Here is a 17636-nt window from a genome sequence, read left to right as displayed (position 1 = left end):
TGCTATATGATACCATCAAGTTAAAAATGCCAACTTGATGCAATTGAAATAAATGGCTGACTGGTTGACACGACCAATGCATGGCCAACTAGATGCATTGGTATAATGGTCAGTTCTAGAAAAGACAATGGAAAGTCAATGAGAAGCATGCAGTACTAGACACGTACGCTCAAGGGATGTGATGTAAATGATATGTGATCGTCTCGTTATGAGCGCAGAAGATATGATAAGCCCCGTACAACAAAAGGCAAACCAGTCCTGTGAGACCTCGCAACTACTCTACGATCTTGATGAAGCTACATGCACACCATAAGTTTAAAAATGTCAATTTGATGCAATTGGAGTAAATGACTCATTGGTTGAGACGACCAATGTGTGGCCAATTAGATGCATTGGTGTAATGGTCAGTTTTGTGAGGTTACGCATAAGACGAGCTAAGTCAATGAAAAACATTCAATACTAGACGACTGCGCTCCAGGGATGTGATGTAAATTGTATGTGATCGTTTCATTATGAGCGCAAAAAATACGATGAATCCTGTACAACAAAAGGGAAAGCACTCCTGTGAGACCTGGGAATTCCTCTAGGATCCCATCAAGTTCAAAATGTCAATTAGATGCATTTGAAATAAATGGCAGACTGGTAGACACGACCAATGCATGGCCAAATAGATGCATTGGTATAATGGTCAGTTCTAGAAGGTTATGCGTAAGACAAATGGAAAGTCAATGAAAAACATGCAGCACTAGACAAGTGCGCTCAAGAGATGTGATGTAAATGATATGTGATCGTCTCATTATGAGCGCAAATGATACAGTGAACCCCGTACGACAAAGGGGAAAGCAGTCCTGTGTGACCTGCGAACTGCTATAGGATCCCATCAAATTAAAAATGTCAACTTGATGCAATTGAAATAAATGGCTGACTGGTAGATACGACCAATGCATGACCAACTAGATGCATTGGTATAATAGTCAGTTCTAGAAGGTTATGCGTAAGACAAATGGAAAGTCAATGAACACTAGACACGTGCGCTCAATGGATGTGATGTAAGTGATATGTGATCTTCTCATTATGAGCGCTAATGATACGATGTACCCCGTACGACAAAGGGGAAAGCAGTTCTGTGAGACCTGGGAACTGCTATAGGATCTGATCAAGTTAAAAATGTCAACTTGATGCAACTGAAATAAATGGCTGACTGGTTGGCACGACCAATGCATGGCCAACTAGATGCATTAGTACAATGGTCAGTTCTAGAAGGTTATGCATAAGACAAATGGAAAGTCAAAGAAAAGCATGCAGTACTAGACACATGCGCTCAAGGGATGTGATGTAAATGATATGTGATCGTCTCGTTATGAGCGCAAAATATATGATAAACACCGTACAACAAAGGGCAAACCAGTCCTGTGAGACCTAGGAACTGCTCTAGGATCTTGATGAAGCAACATGCACACCATCAGTTTAAAAATGTCAATTTGATGCAATTGAAGTAAATTACTCATTGGTTGAGACGACCAATACGTGGCCAATTAGATGCACTGGTGTAATGGTCTGTTTTGTGAGTTTACGCCTAAGACGGGCTAAGTTAATGAAAAGCATTCATTACTACACAAATGCGCTCCAGGGATGTGATGTAAATTGTATGTGATCGTCTCATTATACGCGCAAAAAATACGATGAACCCCGTACAACAAAAGGGAAAGCTGTCCTGTGAGACCTGGGAATTGCTCTAGGATCCCATCAAGTTCAAAATGTCAATTAGATGCATTTGAAATAAATGGCAGACTGGTTGACACGACCAATGCATGGCCAAGTTGATGCATTTGTGTAATGGTCAGTTCAAGGAGGTTGCGCATAAGACAAGAGCAAAGTCAATGAAAAGCATCCAATACTAGACGAGTGCGCTCCATGGATGTGATCTAAATTGTATGTGGTCGTCTCATTTTGAGCGCAAAAGATACAATGAACCCCGTACAACAAAAGGGAAAGCAGTCCTGTGAGACTTGGGAACTGCTCTAGGATCCCATCAGGTTAAAAATGTGAATTATATGTAATTGAAATAAATGGCTGACTGGTTGACACGACCAATGCATGGCCAACTGGATGCATTGGTATAATGGTCAGTTCTAGAAGGTTATGCGTAAGACAAATGGAAAGTGAATGAAAAGCATGCAGTACTAGACAAGTGCGCTCAAGAGATGTGATGTAAATGATATGTGATCGTCTCATTATGAGCGCAAATGATACGAGGAACCCCGTACGACAAAGGGGAAAGCAGTCCTTTGAGACTTGGGAACTGCTATAGGATCCCATCAAGTTAAAAATATGAACTTGATGCAATTGAAATAAATGACTGACTGGTTGACACGACCAATGCATGGCCAACTAGATGCATTGGTATAATGGTCAGTTCTAGAAGGTTATGCGTAAGACAAATGGAAAGTCAATGAAAAGCTTGTAGTAGTAGACAATTCTTAAGTGTCAATTAGATGCAATTGAAGTAAATGGCTCATTGGTTGGGACGACCAATGCATGGCCAATTATGGTCAGTTTTGGGAGGTTACGCGTTAGACAAGACAAGGTCAATGAAAAGCATGCAATACTGGATAAGTGCCCTCCAGGGATGTGATGTAAATGGTATGTGATCGTCTCATTTTGAGCGCGAAAGCTACGACGAACCCCGTACAACAAAATGGAAAGCAGACATGTGAGACCTGGGAACTGCTCTAGGATCTTGATGAAGCAGTGTGCGCACCATCAAGTTAAAAATGTCAATTAGATGCAATTGAAATAAATGGCGGACTGGTTGACACGACCAATGGATGGCCAACTAGATGCATTGTTATAATCGTCAGTTTTAGGAGGTTTTTTGTAAGGCGAAAAGAAAGTTAATGAAAACATGTAATACTAGACAAGTGCGCTCAAGGGATGTGATGTAAACTATGTCACCAAGCTGCGGGGTGCGGGTGCCGACGCGGCACATCTCAAAAAATTTTGGTGCGGCGGTGCGGCTAGAGTATTTTATTATTATTATTATTATTATTATTAATTTAATAAATATATATATATATATATATATACCACAAAATTATAATGTGACAAAAAATTGTCTGTAAACCACAAAATTATTAAATAACAAACTCAAAATTGCAATTTACTAATCTTGATATCATTATCAATAATCAATTCAACATTTGACAAGAAATATACTCTAATTTGAATTCACATAATCACATTCATTGATAGATATCCATATCTGCACAACATAACTATTAAAAACATTGATACACCACAAGACTTCACATATATGCCAATCAAATAATTAGACGGAGAACCGTTTGATAAAGGCAATAGACAGGTTTCATGAACCATCAGTTATCAATCAGTGTCAGCAAAGCCTCACTTTAGTAGTTAATACATATGACTATCATGATCAACTAAAAAGAACAATATCTAGGACAAGGAAGATGACAGAAAAAACAAATACAATGTTGGAGGAGAAGTGAGAAAAGCTGCTGATTTACATTTTAACAATAGGAAACAAAAGTATATGAACCAACTGTATGAAGGCCAGAAACTATAAGAATAAAGGAAAAGAGAAAAGACACACACCCAGTGGAGGCAAACAAAGGAAAAACCAGAGATGATATTGATAGTGTGCACTAATTTACATTTTGCACAGTAATGAATATCTAGCTTTTAATGGTTACGAAGGGGGAAATGATGCCATCACACGGTAAGCCGCATATTACAATTTACACATGCTAAAGAGAAAAGAGAGCAAAAGAAACAACAACAGAGTGAACAGACTAGACTAAAGCAGCATATAACATAAAACATCTAAAATTGGAAAAGAAAAAAAAGAAGAAGAAAACCACCGGAACGTTTAATTAGGACAAAGGGAAAACGCAATTCCCGGATTCACTAGAGCATTTGGAAATTCAATCAGATCGTCAAGATTTCACAAAAGAGAAAGACAATAGAGCTCCAAATTCATTCTTCTATACTTCCACTCAAACAGCAAATGAAACCAACCGTCCCATACTCAATGGGAGAAAATAACACCAACCAAGTCCCAAAAAAATCATTTCTGAAAGAGGAAAGCCAGAGAAAAACATGAACACTTACAAGTTACAAGAAAAAGCTCGATGAGGAGGAAATCGGGAATATCGGTAAGATCAACGATGTTAGTGATGTGGGCAAGCGCAGAAGCAATGGTTAGGGAGAGCAGAGAAGGGATGGAGGCCTCACTCATGTGATATCACGGGATGCCACCGCTCATCGGCTCCACCGAAGGGAACGAACGAAGAGACCGAGAGACGTGAGCCCCTTGACTATAGAGGAAGCTGCCGCCGGTGGAAGGGACGATTGCAGCCGATGCTGGTGGAAGGGAGGAAAGGATCGCAGTCTCGCAGAGTCATAGTCGCAGGAGAGATAGTGAGAGAGCCAGAGAGGAGAGCAGCGGGCTGCGGCAAAGGGGAGAATCGTGCCCTAAGTCCTAACGTTTTCAATGAAAATAAAAAAAAAATCTAAAAAAATGGCCGACTCGTTTTTTACGGCACTCGACTCGCGTCAATAAAAGACATTTTTGATCAGGTGCGGTCAACCGCACACGACCAATGACCAACTAGATGCATTGGTATAATGGTGAGTTTTTAGGAGGTTATGCGTAAGACAAAAGGCAGTCTATGAAAGACATGCAATGCTAGATAAGTGCGTTGAAGGGATGTGATGTAAATGATATGTGATCATTTCATTTTGATTGCAAAAGGTACGATGAACCCCGTACAATATAGGGGAAAGCAGTCCTGTGAGACATGATGACTGCTCTAGGATCTTGATGAGACAACATACACACCATCAAGTTAAAAATGTCAATTAGATGCAATTGAAAAATAGATGGTTGATTGGTTGACACCAATGCATGATTAACTAGATGCATTGGTATAATGGTCAGTATTAAGAGGGTATGCGTAAGACAAGGAGAAAGTCAATGAAAAGCATGCAATACTAGACAAGTGCTACAATCTTTTCACCGATGATCACCGATGAGAGAGCCTCTAAATTTTCACCGATGAAAAATGCTACAATCTTTTCATGAAAAAGGCCATGATGTCCCTTGCTGTCATCTTGATGAATTTTATCTTGAAATATGATATAAGGTGCATGACAAAATTTTTTGGATATGATGTCCTTAAGATATGTTTGTTTCCTTGATCATGAAAGTAAGACAATATATTGGTTGAAATTAGTGGGCGATGTCCTAATTTGTAGTAAGAGGAGATTTAAATAGGGCTTTTTAGAAAAATAAATATTTACATATAGTTAAATCAAGGATCTGGGAACTACCCAACGATGTTGATGAGGCAATGTCTCGACAATGAAGCTCAAAAATGTCAATTACTTTCAATTAAAATGAGTGGCTAGCTGGTTGTCTTTGAAAAGTAGCGGATGCTGCATATGGAATCACATTCTTGACGAATAGTGATGAACAAACAAATTTGGGTTGAAATCGTTGGACATTGTTAACATTATTAAATGAGAGGTGATGCAAAAAAGTTTTTGAAAAATAGATTTGCATATAGATAAATCGAAATAGGAGGGAAGGGCTATGATGGATCCCGTTCAACAGCAGGGAAGCTGTCTCGTGATACCTGCATACTGTTTAAAGATTTTGATGATGCAATGTCCCCACTATTAAAAATGGCCATTGTTGTCATAGGCAAGTAGTGGATGCTGCATGTGGGAGGACATTCATAATGAAAAGTGATAAAAAGACGTGCTTTATTTGGGACTACTATTTATGTTTCATGATCTTGGCGAAGAGGATGACACACATAACTTCAGGAGCGTTCAAGAGAGAAAAAGACTAAAAGTAAATGTGGTGCAGATCCAATCATTGATCAGATAGGATCTCAAACAATTAACATGCACACAAACTTTAAGCAATAACCAGTTGTGCAGATCCAATCGTTGATCAGGTAGGATCTGGCAAAAAAAAAATCAAATCTGGTTCTCTGTCTTTAACGCAGATAAACACCATGATCTAAATATTCTATCCAAATTGACACAACTAGCAGTATCATAAATCCAATGATAAGATCACCACAATTAGCAAACAAGAACTCATATTAGACGTTAACTGCAACAACTAATAGAAATCCTCTAGACCTGACGTATATTTCATGAAGAAAATTTCAGATATAAAAAAAAACTGAACTAACATCGTCAACAACATGTGAGGGCTGCACTAGAGGACTTGTGAATAACTCACCCAATTTGGACTTGTTTGAAAGACTTCAGATCTTCCGTGACTTAGAAATCTTCTTTCAGCTCACCAATTGCAATCCATGATCATTGACAACAACAACTCAGAATAGAGAAGTATGCTCCCTGCTCCATAACTTTCAGCAGCAATCAGATCCCTGATCATCCACCAATGGCTACCTCCTTGCAGAAATCAGACATGTACCAAAAAAAAAAAAAAAAAGAAAGTAGAGAAGGAGGGAGAAAGAAGAAAAAGAAGTAGAAGACATGGTGGTGTCAGGCCAAGGCAGGTTTGTCAGCTCTGATACCATGTTACACAGGTCTGAAAGGGAATTGATCTTCATTCGCCCTAATCCCATATTAATGAGGATTAGGGGCAGCTAAACAGAATTATAATAAAGGTCCACAAAAGAAATGAAATAATAAGGATAACTCCTGTTTACACTCATTTGCTGATAATGAATTATGGCAAAGACTTCAACAAAGTGAATGTATGCTGGGTTCATCAATGCATTCAAATGTGGCAAATGATAGACCTGCTCAACTTCAATTAGATGATAATCCACTAGAGAGGCATGACATGCATAGTAGTTGTTTAACTAGTCATATGTTGTCGTTGAAACTGTGTAATTTTTAGGTTTTTGACTAGAGAATGGAGGTTCTTATCATCATTCATCAATAAAGCCAAACTAGGAAGGGGCAATAGCCTTATGATTTCACTAGAAAAAGCTTAGTAGGAGTAGGGTTATCTGCTGCAGGTAGTGGCAATCTATTGCTTACATCAAGAATAAACTATTTGTTTGGGAATAGGAACCTGTTAACTATAGATTAAGCTATTTTTACCTTTACTAGTAGCCTGTGGGTGTAAGTCTTCAGTTGAGTTCATGTGGAAAAATCTCAAATATCCTGTCTCCATGGTCACTGATGGTACATTTTTGCAGGTCTCACTGACAGGTACGTATGCAATAGATAGTGGCTGTGATCTTATACTTTCTCTACTTTGAATAATTTTGCAAATATTTGAGCTTTTTGTTCACTCCTTTCATATTTTATGTTGTTGCAGTAAAGCATGTTCACATTTAATAATTATTTCATTTATCAGGTGCCCTTACCATATAGTCAAAACAATGTCAAGGTTAGTTAAAGTGCATAAAGGAACAGAAAAATTACCATATAATCAACAAGATGTGAAAATTACTTAAAGTGCATAAAAGAACACGAAAAGTAATGCTTGGATGTTAACTGAAGTAAAAATGCTCATATTTAATATGTTAAGATAAAGATTTCGTTGCCATATGTAAATTAAATTTTGTTGTAAATTATAGCTGAAATATGTGACCCATTTTTTCCTAGATTGGTATTTTGTTTCCAATTTCAAGGATATAAATTGATGATGCAATAAAGTTTGCACTTCCTATAGCTTTTTTTTTTGGTTCCTTTCTGTTGACCCTTTTCCCTCTAAAATAAATACTTAGTGTTTACCTTGACCTTTATATTAAGGGTGGGCATCGGGCCGGGCCCGTGAGCCTGGCCCGGGCTCGGCCCGATAGCCCGGGTCTCGGCCCGGCCCTGGCCCCATTTGAAATTAAAAATTATTTTTTTAATTATAAAATAATTTTTTAAAATATAAAATGTATTTAATAATACTAAATATATATTTTTAAAACAAAAAAAATAAAAAAAATAAAATTTTAATGTAAGCAGGCCGGGCCGGCTGCGGCCCGGCTCGTTGCCGAGGCCTACTTTATATTTCTTGGTTTTGTCTATAGTTCTTGACAGACATAATAAGGACGTCATGTGTTCGTTCATGATTTATTTATTTGAATCCTACATGATTTTCCACAGGTTTGAACCCATATGTAATGGTGGATTTAATGGATTGTGTTCAACTTATATGTTAATTATGAAATGTACTACCACTTTGAGTGTGTCGGGGAGGTGCAACAGGTCTGCTTTTGTAGGCTGTGCTTCTTATTGTTGCTGTTGTTGTATACTGGATTGATTCATTTTCACGTCGAACTCCCATTTGAAGCTAGCTTTCTGGCTATGAGGCTAAAACTGGTTCGATTGTTTTGACTCAAATCACTGTCTATGTGTGAAGCTGAGATTTTCCCATTTTGCTATCGTTAAGCTTCCACAGGAAATCAAAGCTTGAGAGATTTTGGCAAATAGTGGCAATGTTTAAAGCCACTTTTGATGTGCTCTCTCTTCCCATCTTCCTCAGGTGATCCGGTATGCAGTAGTGTGTAAATGTGTTAACTGAATGTAAACTATTCTTTCGGATGTCATGTTTCTAATATTTCATTAATATGAAAATGTTCCAGGTAGTTCTTGCTTCTCCCCAGAGGGATAGACTGCAATCAAATGATTAGTCATTAGTGGCCTGAGTGATCAGTGACCTTCAATTCGTGTTATCTTTGAACCTGCTTCCTAGCCCTTTGTCTCATTAGGGATATTGGAAATCATGGACTGAAATAATATATCTGACCTAATAAATCTTCTAAGAAACTTGATGAACATGTAATTATTATATGTTCATGTCATAGTCACAATAAACACAAATTTTTTAATGCAATAAATAAAATAATCGTTTAAAATTGTAAAAAGTGCTTTTTTAATGTTAACATAAAAAAACACAAAAAATGTGTTTATTTGCGTTTTTTTTTCTTTTTATTCATTTGTTCATGTTTTTCTTAATGACAAACTGTTTTTTGTCATTTTCTAATTTTTATTTGCTGCAAATATACTTATTTTTTGATGTTTTTATTATTAGTTTTGTCATTTATTTTATTTTCCCTCATTTTTAGTTTTTTTTTTAAATTTTTTAAAAATTCACCATAGTTTTTCCATATTTTTCCTTTTTTCTCAAGCTCGCCGTATTATACCCAAGAAAAACCTTGTTGTTTAAAACACACCAAAGCTTTTGGTGACTATGGTTCATGTCATACAGCCTCTAACTGTATATACATGGTCTAAGTTGTACCATCATCAATTTCTTTGTCTGACCCAACATGGGTATGACTGTTTGATGTGTTGGATTCATAAATTTGTTTGGCTAGTCTACTCTTCCTTTCAATGTGTAAGATATGAATTTTGAAAGATGAGGGAATGACAGAAAAAGTTTGCAAATAGTGACATGAGAGTAGGTACTGCATGGTTACATTAGCTCTAATAGCAAATTGATGGGTCAACTGTAGTAAAAAACTGCGACTATGGATGTCAGTTTCAGTATCTTCAACATATCAATATGTACATATGCAAAGGTGCTACTGCTTGTCTCTTGCCAATGACAACAGGCCTGCTGTATTCTAGATTCTGTTCCAGTGTACCTGAATTGATTTTTAGATAATCTCGTTTATATCTGCTCTCTTGTACCTTGCAGGCAGACCTTTTAGAGTGTTGGTGCTATTCTGTTTCAACTTATAACATAAAGGCTCCCTTTTCTAGGAGCAACCAGGAATAGGTATGAGTGTTCATTCCATTTAATAGAGGAAGACATTGAAAACACAATGCAACACAGCCGGCATGGGTGATTCAATTTAAGTTGATCGGATTAAAATCCAATTCATAAAAAAAACTTTCTTGTTATTCGTTTTTTAAGAAAAATGTCCTTTCTACTGTCATTTAATTGTTAGTTGTTCATTTCGATCTAACAACTGTTGGATCTGACAATCTTAAAGAAATATATGCATTCACCGCAAAGCCAAACTTTTGGACACTCACAAGGCTCTGACTGTAATACCATTTAATGTAAAAAAAAATCATTTGAAAATAAAATACCAATTAGAGGTTAGCGTTAAACACATGAGTAGACCATCAAAAGCTGAGGTGAAAAGCTCAGTTATTGTGCTGCTTTTTTTTTTTTTATGAATTGCAAAGAAGAATGATAAATATTCCTTTTTTCACCACATTTACGAGCCTCTTGTTTCACGTTGAGATTAATAGGAACAAATTGATCCATCGGCTTCTTGTCCTCGCTACAAGAACTTCACTAGTCACTGACGTGGAAAAAGTGTCACAAAGAGCTTTACTAACGCCGCTTGTTGCAAGAAGAAAGATGAGTAGAGTGCTAGCATAAAAAAAAACTGCACGTGTCAGGGAATAGGCAGTTGCGACATAATATAATTTGATCTTACAATTTTCCCCAGGTTCTAGGAACTTGAATGTTGCTTGTATTGATTTGAGCGAAAAATTGTTTGCACTAATCCAGGTATTGCAATGATTGATAATAAGTCTTTTTAAAGTCTATCCGAAAACATGGACGTAGAACTATGTTCCTTCCTCTTTGTTACTGTTAGGTTTTAATTGGGCCACCTTTATGAGAATTACGATATATTCAAGTGGATGGTTGGAACACTGTGTTGGTGTTCTTGTTGCTAAACACCACTGAAGGGATCCTTGCATGGGCAAGGAAAAATAACTGGGGAAGCTCCTACTTGGTCTCACGGATGTTAGAAGCTGTCCCAAAGGCCCTTAACTTAATTAGCAGCATGTGAAACAGCAGTTTTCCAGAAATTATCAGCAGTGGTCTCTTGTAATCATTGATACAAAGAGTTGAGATGGTTTCAAAGAGTAAGCTTGTAACCGCATAATGAAATGATTCTCCTTTTTCATGATGAAATTTACTTTATCCAGTTCCCTCTTTATCCCTGGTTTATCTGGATAACCGGTTGCAGGAGAAGATTTACTTTATATAGGTCTGGTTGGGTTGCCTTTTATAACTCAATAGGAGAGGAAGGGAACGGACGGCGCCTTCTCCGGCTGACGGACGGCGGAATCCTGCGGAATTAATTTCCCACCTGCTGCACCGGGAAAAAGTCAGCAGTTTCTTCTGTAAGGGCTAGGGGACTATGGAACCTCTTTCTCTGGAGACAACACCAAAACCCAGTGATGTTGAAATCTTTTTTTGTTCTCCCATTCGATAGAAGGATTCGAAACAGAATTCGATCTTCAAGATTCTTAGTTCTAGGTTTCGATCTGCATGTAGTTAGATTGAGAGAGGAAAAACATGTGTGGGATTTTCGCGTACATCAACTACAATGTACCAAGGGGCAGAAGGTACATTCTTGAGACCCTTTTCAATGGACTCCGACGACAACATAGGGTTGTTATTCGTCCAGCATATCCATCGATGGCCATCCCGTCGACCCCAACTCTGAGAGCGGCTCCATATTCCCTGCAAATTATCAGGTTCCTCTAGTTTTCCGGCAAGAAGGTACCCCCAATCGTCTGGTGGAAGCCGTATACAGAGGTTTGTGATTAATGGGTATCTATAACTTTCGGTGTGTGATTGGAGTTTTCCCTTTTTCTGAACTTCGGTTTTCGAGTTGGGCTTGCTCCATTGCTTCCGTTTTACTGATCAATTTTCCCTATTCAGTTGTTATAATCGTCGGAGTGGAGATTCCTTTTACAGTTTATTTGTTGGTTCAGGAAGGATCTTGATAGACTGTCTTCTCCACACCTTTCTCTGTTGAATTGAGGGTCTTCTGCTACCGCTGACGGAATTTGATCATCTTGTTCTGTCAATTTCGTTCGCACAGAGATGGACTCTACAGGTTTGGACTTGCAGCAGGTACTACCCGGGCACGTCGAAATTGCTCACATACGTTGGGCAACTCACCGTTCGATATTGGCGATAAATAGCCATCCACAGTCATCTGGCGAAGGGCATGAATTCCTGGTCATTCACAATGGAGTCCACAATGGAGTCCCCACCAATTATCAGGTAAGCAGTACTTGCCAGAAAAGCAATTTATGAATGTTGCAAGTTTCTTGATCATTGGTTTCCTTTTATCCGCTTATATGCATTGGACTTTCTTGATGGGCATCCAAATGATTTGCATGAGGTCCACATTGTTTCGTATCCACTTATTTAAATGTATGGAGAACGTTGCAAACCACAAGCTAATAGCTGCCACGAAGGAATTGATCATTACATAAAGTATTATTTGAAAGCTAAAATGTCAGCCTGCATTCGTCGTTACTGAATAAGCACGTTTATTAGTTTCACTTGCTGACTGTGGCTATAGTTCAAGGCATTCTCATTACTGTTTTCAGAGGGCCGCTGCCAAGTGAAAATCTCCATAACAGGCTCATCAGAGCGACAAGTGCTTCGGACTTTTGGTCTTATAGAGAGCTTTAGAATTTGCTACCTTTATTGTTCTTATTGTTGTGGTTCTTCTTCGTCCTTGTCCTTTTTGCAAGAAAGAGATAAAATGCAAGATTATTGGTGACACACCGCCTATTTCAGTGAATAAGCGAGTTTCCTTCTTTTGATGCTACTGTATATTTTAATGGTTTCAGGGAATCATAATTAATCGGTCACTAGAATTTTCCTTGTATTTATAATTTTGTCATTTGGTGGCGTTTATGTCATTACTTAAGTTTGGATTGGATGTTGATATATGCGAAGCTTCTCCGAATTACGAATATGATTCATGAGCTTAAGTTCGTCGAGCCATCCATCTTAGCTTACTTGTATCTCTGCCTTGTACGTCATCAGGACCTGAAGGAGGCCTACTTCGACGTGGGTTCAAGTTGGAATCCGACACAGATACGGAAGTCATTCCAAAGTTAGCTAAGTTGGCTCGTGATACGCTGTTGGAGCATAAGGATGGAGATGGCCCAGGTGTTGCGTTTCCCTTAAAAATACTCTGCTGAGAATCCATACTACATTCGTACTGCTTTTGAAAAGTTGCTGTTCAGCATAATACTTCTTAATTGTTTAATTTGCTTGGAATGTTTAATTGTTTATTGCGTCAGCTTGCTGGCCAGTCACATTGAATTTATGGACGAACAGTCGAAGGTTTGTTGTTTTCTTTGTAATATTTTTCTTTGCATCTGCTATCATTGCTTTCTTCAGCCCAACGATAGCTTTATTCAATTCGACAGTATTAAGACCTGCTTATACCCCTCTCTAAATAATCTCATTTCTGCCTGATTAAACTTGACTAAGCCAACATTGATCAATGCAAAACCCCTTGCTTTTAACATGAAAGATCTGTTCTTCCTTTAGAGAAGCTATTCCCGATGGAGAACTGAACGGCCTTTAGCAGAAAAGAGGACATCCCGCCCCCAAGTTGGGTAGCCTTCAAAAATGTCTCTCAAGAAGAATGGCGTTGTACATGAGATGGTGCTTGTGAAGCTGGCAAAGTAGCTGATCTCCTGAGCTTCAGATGTTCAACCTTGGCTTCGTCAGATATCAAACTTAAGTAGGGCCAGGCACCTATATTTCTTGTTCACCTTGATATATCCTTACGAGATCAGAAGATAATCATACAACATTCAAACTGAAGTGCCTCGACAGATTTGGCTTCTTATTTAACCTTGTTTGGCACCAATTAATCATAATGGAGTGATTCGTTTTCTGAACAGGATGGTCTAGATTAATCCGGATCATGGCCTCATATCATTTGCCAAATCAGCCTATTGACTAATAGTCTAATACGGCCCTCTGTCAGACTCTATGTTCCTGACATAATATTTTTTTCTGTTCTTTACTCATCTTATCGCAGCCAATTCGGCAGATACAAGTTTTCAATACATGATAGAAACTAATATTTACAACATTTGAACACATCTCAGAGACGAGGGAGGCCAAAAATCGAAAGATTCTCTCATTCTGCAAATGTGAAATGTCAAGATCAATTTGAGTTTAAATGACACCTTACACATGGATATAATGTGTAGATCAATGGTGAGATGAGACCGCCTACCAGAATATTTGAAATTGGTACCGCAAGGGGATATCACAGACTCAGGAAAATTTTAGTTGGCTTGGTCAAGAGAATCGACATAAGAGCTGCAAAGCTAAATTATGTTCTGTGAAAGTTGGAAACTCAATGAATTAATGCAGGAAGTTAAAGGGAAAAGGAGATATTCGTAAGAGAAACAAGGGACAGGAGGCGGAGCCAGGGGCAGCAGCGGCCATAAAAATTTTGGTTTGGCCACCGTAAAACTTTTGGGAGAATATGGTGGCCCCTCTGAGAAATATTCAAAAATTCTATTTAGTGACGTTTTGCTTGATTTTTCCGCCCCATAAACCAAAATCCTGCCTTCGCCGCCCCTGACAAGGGAATTCATATTCTCAATCAACTGCCAGTTACAAATCAAGCTTATCTATATGCATATGAAAGTACTTGAATACAACAAAAATATTCAAGAAAAAAAAAACTTAAAATGAAACAAGATAAAATTTCGTCCAATGATATGGTGTGTGTGTCAATATACATATATATATATATATATATATATATATATATATATATATATATATATGTATTTGTTATAAAAACAATATTTTATAATTATTTTTTTTTTGTTATAACCGAGCCGACCCAAACCCGGCCCGATGCCCACCCTTGATTTCAAATAGATTGTTGGAGAAACAAAAAATCTCTTGAAGGCCGTCGGAGCGTAGGACTAAGCCTAGGCACTGCGCTGGGCCGGTGCCAGTTACCCGGTACCCAGCCCAACTCAGGCCCGGGCCCAGGGCCAGGAAAACGAGACTTGGGCTGGCCCGACTCGTTATCAGGCCGGCCCGAGTGGGCATTTTAAGCCTGAATCAAGCATGATAATGATTTTTTTAAATTTTTATTTAATATATATATATAAAATATATTATTTTATTACAATTAAATTTTTTTATGTATTATTTTATATTAAAAAATATTTTTTTTAATGTAATAGAGCTGGCCGATCACATGCAATGTGAAAGATAATATGGAAAGTCTAAAAGAAATGTGGAACGGCTGATCACATGCAAGCTCTAGCAGGCGCGGAACCTTTAGGTGTCTTTTTGTATAAGTTAAGCACATTGTACCAGCTGCGATTTACTTTTTATTTGCTGTTTCATAAGAATATTGCTTCATATCTAAGATCGAGGTGATCTTAAGATGTTAGATTTTGAAACTTTAATTCATTGTTTTCTAACAAAGATTCAAAATTCTACACTAAAAAGACACAAGAGTGACAAACCTTGAATCTTAAAATAAGATATCGATCACAAGTTAGACCTTCTCCCTCTGATTTCAGATCCATGAATTTGAGGCATAAGCTGGGTGATCTTTAATTCTTCAGTCTCATGAGCACAAGTTAGTTAGGACCATGAGCTTAATGTGGATCTCTTGTCGAATCTGAGAGCCAGATCTAATCCAACACATTAGGCCATTAATTAGAACACGTACAAAACGAAACTCTTGCGATGAATTAAATCCATATCCAAATATTCAAAATAGCCAATGGATAGTGACAACCCAACAGATTAAATTACGTAAAGTTTTAGTTACTTTATCGTGATGACTGATTGCATTCAGATGGCTCTTCAGTCCAAGTGAGAACATTGAAAATCTTCGTGGGTAGCTCTTTGTTTTGGGACAGAGATTTTTCTATCTGCGACTTAAGGTCATAAAACAAACTCCTTCTATACTGGACAAGGCCACATGTATTGAAATAAAAGGCACCCCAACTAAGAATTCTCTTACTTCATCATCAATCAAGTCATTGTTAGCAACCCGGTAAACCGCAGATTACAAACCTTGCATCTTAATAAAAATTCGAGAATCAATCCACACCGCCTTCCCTCTGATTTGAGATCCCATGAACTTGAGGCATAATGGTAACTGCAAATTTACAAATCACAACTTCACAGTTTCTTGGGACCATGAATGAAATGTGGATATCCTGTTACATCATACTCTTCGATCTATGATCAAGCCAGACCTAGTGAGACACATTGATCCATTTGGTTTAGAGTTAAAAGCATATACAACATGAAACTCTTGTTTCTTGCATTAAATTAAATCCAGATCCAATTACTCAAAATATATAGTCAATTGGCTGGAGGGGTACTCACATAGCAATACTCATAATTTTGTTTTTGGGGGTGGGGGTATGTATATACATATATAATATTTAAAAATACCAGTGTAAAAATAAATAAATTATAAGAAGCTGATGTGGGCAACTGCCCACACCAAACTACATGTAACTCTGCCACTGGTTCGAATTGTTTGCATGCATTATCTTGTTGAATAATTGCATTCTGACCATTCCGTCCTCGTGCGTCGACCATTGAAAATCTTAGTGGGTAGCTCTTAATTTTGGACAGACGAACTGGTGGAGTACTTAGGCATGCAGAATTACCAGGGGAAACGTACTTGAGCATTAAACTCAGATATAGTTTTCAACTTGAAGGTCATAAATCTAACTCCATCTGGCTACCACGCAAGCACGTGTTGAATGCAAAGGCAGAATTTTCTTGGTAGCCGCAATATCAGCTAATTTATGCAAATGACTGTAAAACATGGTAGAGTTTTCCAACGTGTTGTGCTGCCAATTAGAAACAGTCAAAATCGAGACGTTTTGGTGGAGAAACACTAGGTTTAATTTCCCTGAATTCCATTGTTCCGTGTTCCGATTTGATTTCCTTCCATATATACCTCACAAGGAGTATCTGCCTCAAGATCCCATTAGCCTTTCAGGAAAGCTTCATTGCTTTACCATGAGGAGCGAGGATCACGACCTCCATGACGAAAAAGGTCGATCACTCTTAGTGTTTGGATGCATTTGCTTGGCCTTCATCTTTCGGAGAGAATAATTGGCAAAAGGTGACTGTTTTACTTATAAATTGTTGGCAAACATGTGGAAGTTGTGAGAGAATCCAAGCATGTGTGGGGCTAACAAGCACCGGTTCTGATGAAACCTACCATCAGAAAAATTGTGATTGCAGTAGGATAATGATTCTCCTGAAACTTGAAAAAAGAAATTGATGGCGACCATTTTTGTTATAGTCCATTGAAATTCGTTACGAACCCAATTGCAATACAATTCAACAATTTCTGTGCATAGCACTCAAAATTGAGCTTCTTCATCCAGTACATATTGCATATCCGGTGGGCATCTGCCAAAAGCCAGCTTGCCCAATGAAAGGACAAAACTTTATAAAAAGATCCAAACAAAACGAACCGAAAGCCAGGTTCTTACTCCAGAAAGATGACCACGATGGCTTAAGAAAAGAAATACACGTTGAACATTAATTTCTAGAGTGCAAAATAGCGCACGATATTTGTGCAACTAGGCGGTCCAAGATCCCGGCCGAACTCAGGTATCATTTCTAGGGGATTACATATTTAATATTGCATGAGTGCAAAAAAATTAATGTTTTCATCACCATAAAGTTTAACGAATTAATTTAGGCCATTGCTTTTTAAAGAATATAGAAATACGAAAGCAGAGATTTTTGTCCCAGAGGGTTATTCTTGCCCCTTGGTTAAAAGCCAGGGTCGTCAACGAGCTTCAAATTAACTGTAGAGTCTGGAACTTTTTCCTTTTTCTGGCATCAAGAAAGCTGAGGTTAAGTAGCA

General features: G+C 38.0%; 1 long non-coding RNA gene across 2 annotated transcripts; it reads left to right on the top strand.

Moving 5' to 3' along the window:
- The first annotated feature begins 10726 nt into the window (after positions 1 to 10726).
- On the top strand, positions 10727 to 13586 carry LOC116251274 (uncharacterized). 2 transcript variants are annotated; one of them, XR_007572935.1, is made up of 3 exons: positions 10727 to 11524; positions 11814 to 11998; positions 12776 to 13586. It is a non-coding gene; the product is annotated as an uncharacterized LOC116251274 (long non-coding RNA). The 2 variants fall into 2 exon arrangements; XR_004171647.2 differs by having other exon boundaries at positions 11704 to 11998.
- Positions 13587 to 17636: the final 4050 nt, after the last annotated feature.

Source organism: Nymphaea colorata, chromosome 3, assembly GCF_008831285.2.
Source record: "Nymphaea colorata isolate Beijing-Zhang1983 chromosome 3, ASM883128v2, whole genome shotgun sequence".
NCBI lineage: Eukaryota > Viridiplantae > Streptophyta > Magnoliopsida > Nymphaeales > Nymphaeaceae > Nymphaea > Nymphaea colorata.
Note: the sequence above shows the minus strand (reverse complement) of the source record. Positions and strands in the feature narration are given on the sequence as shown.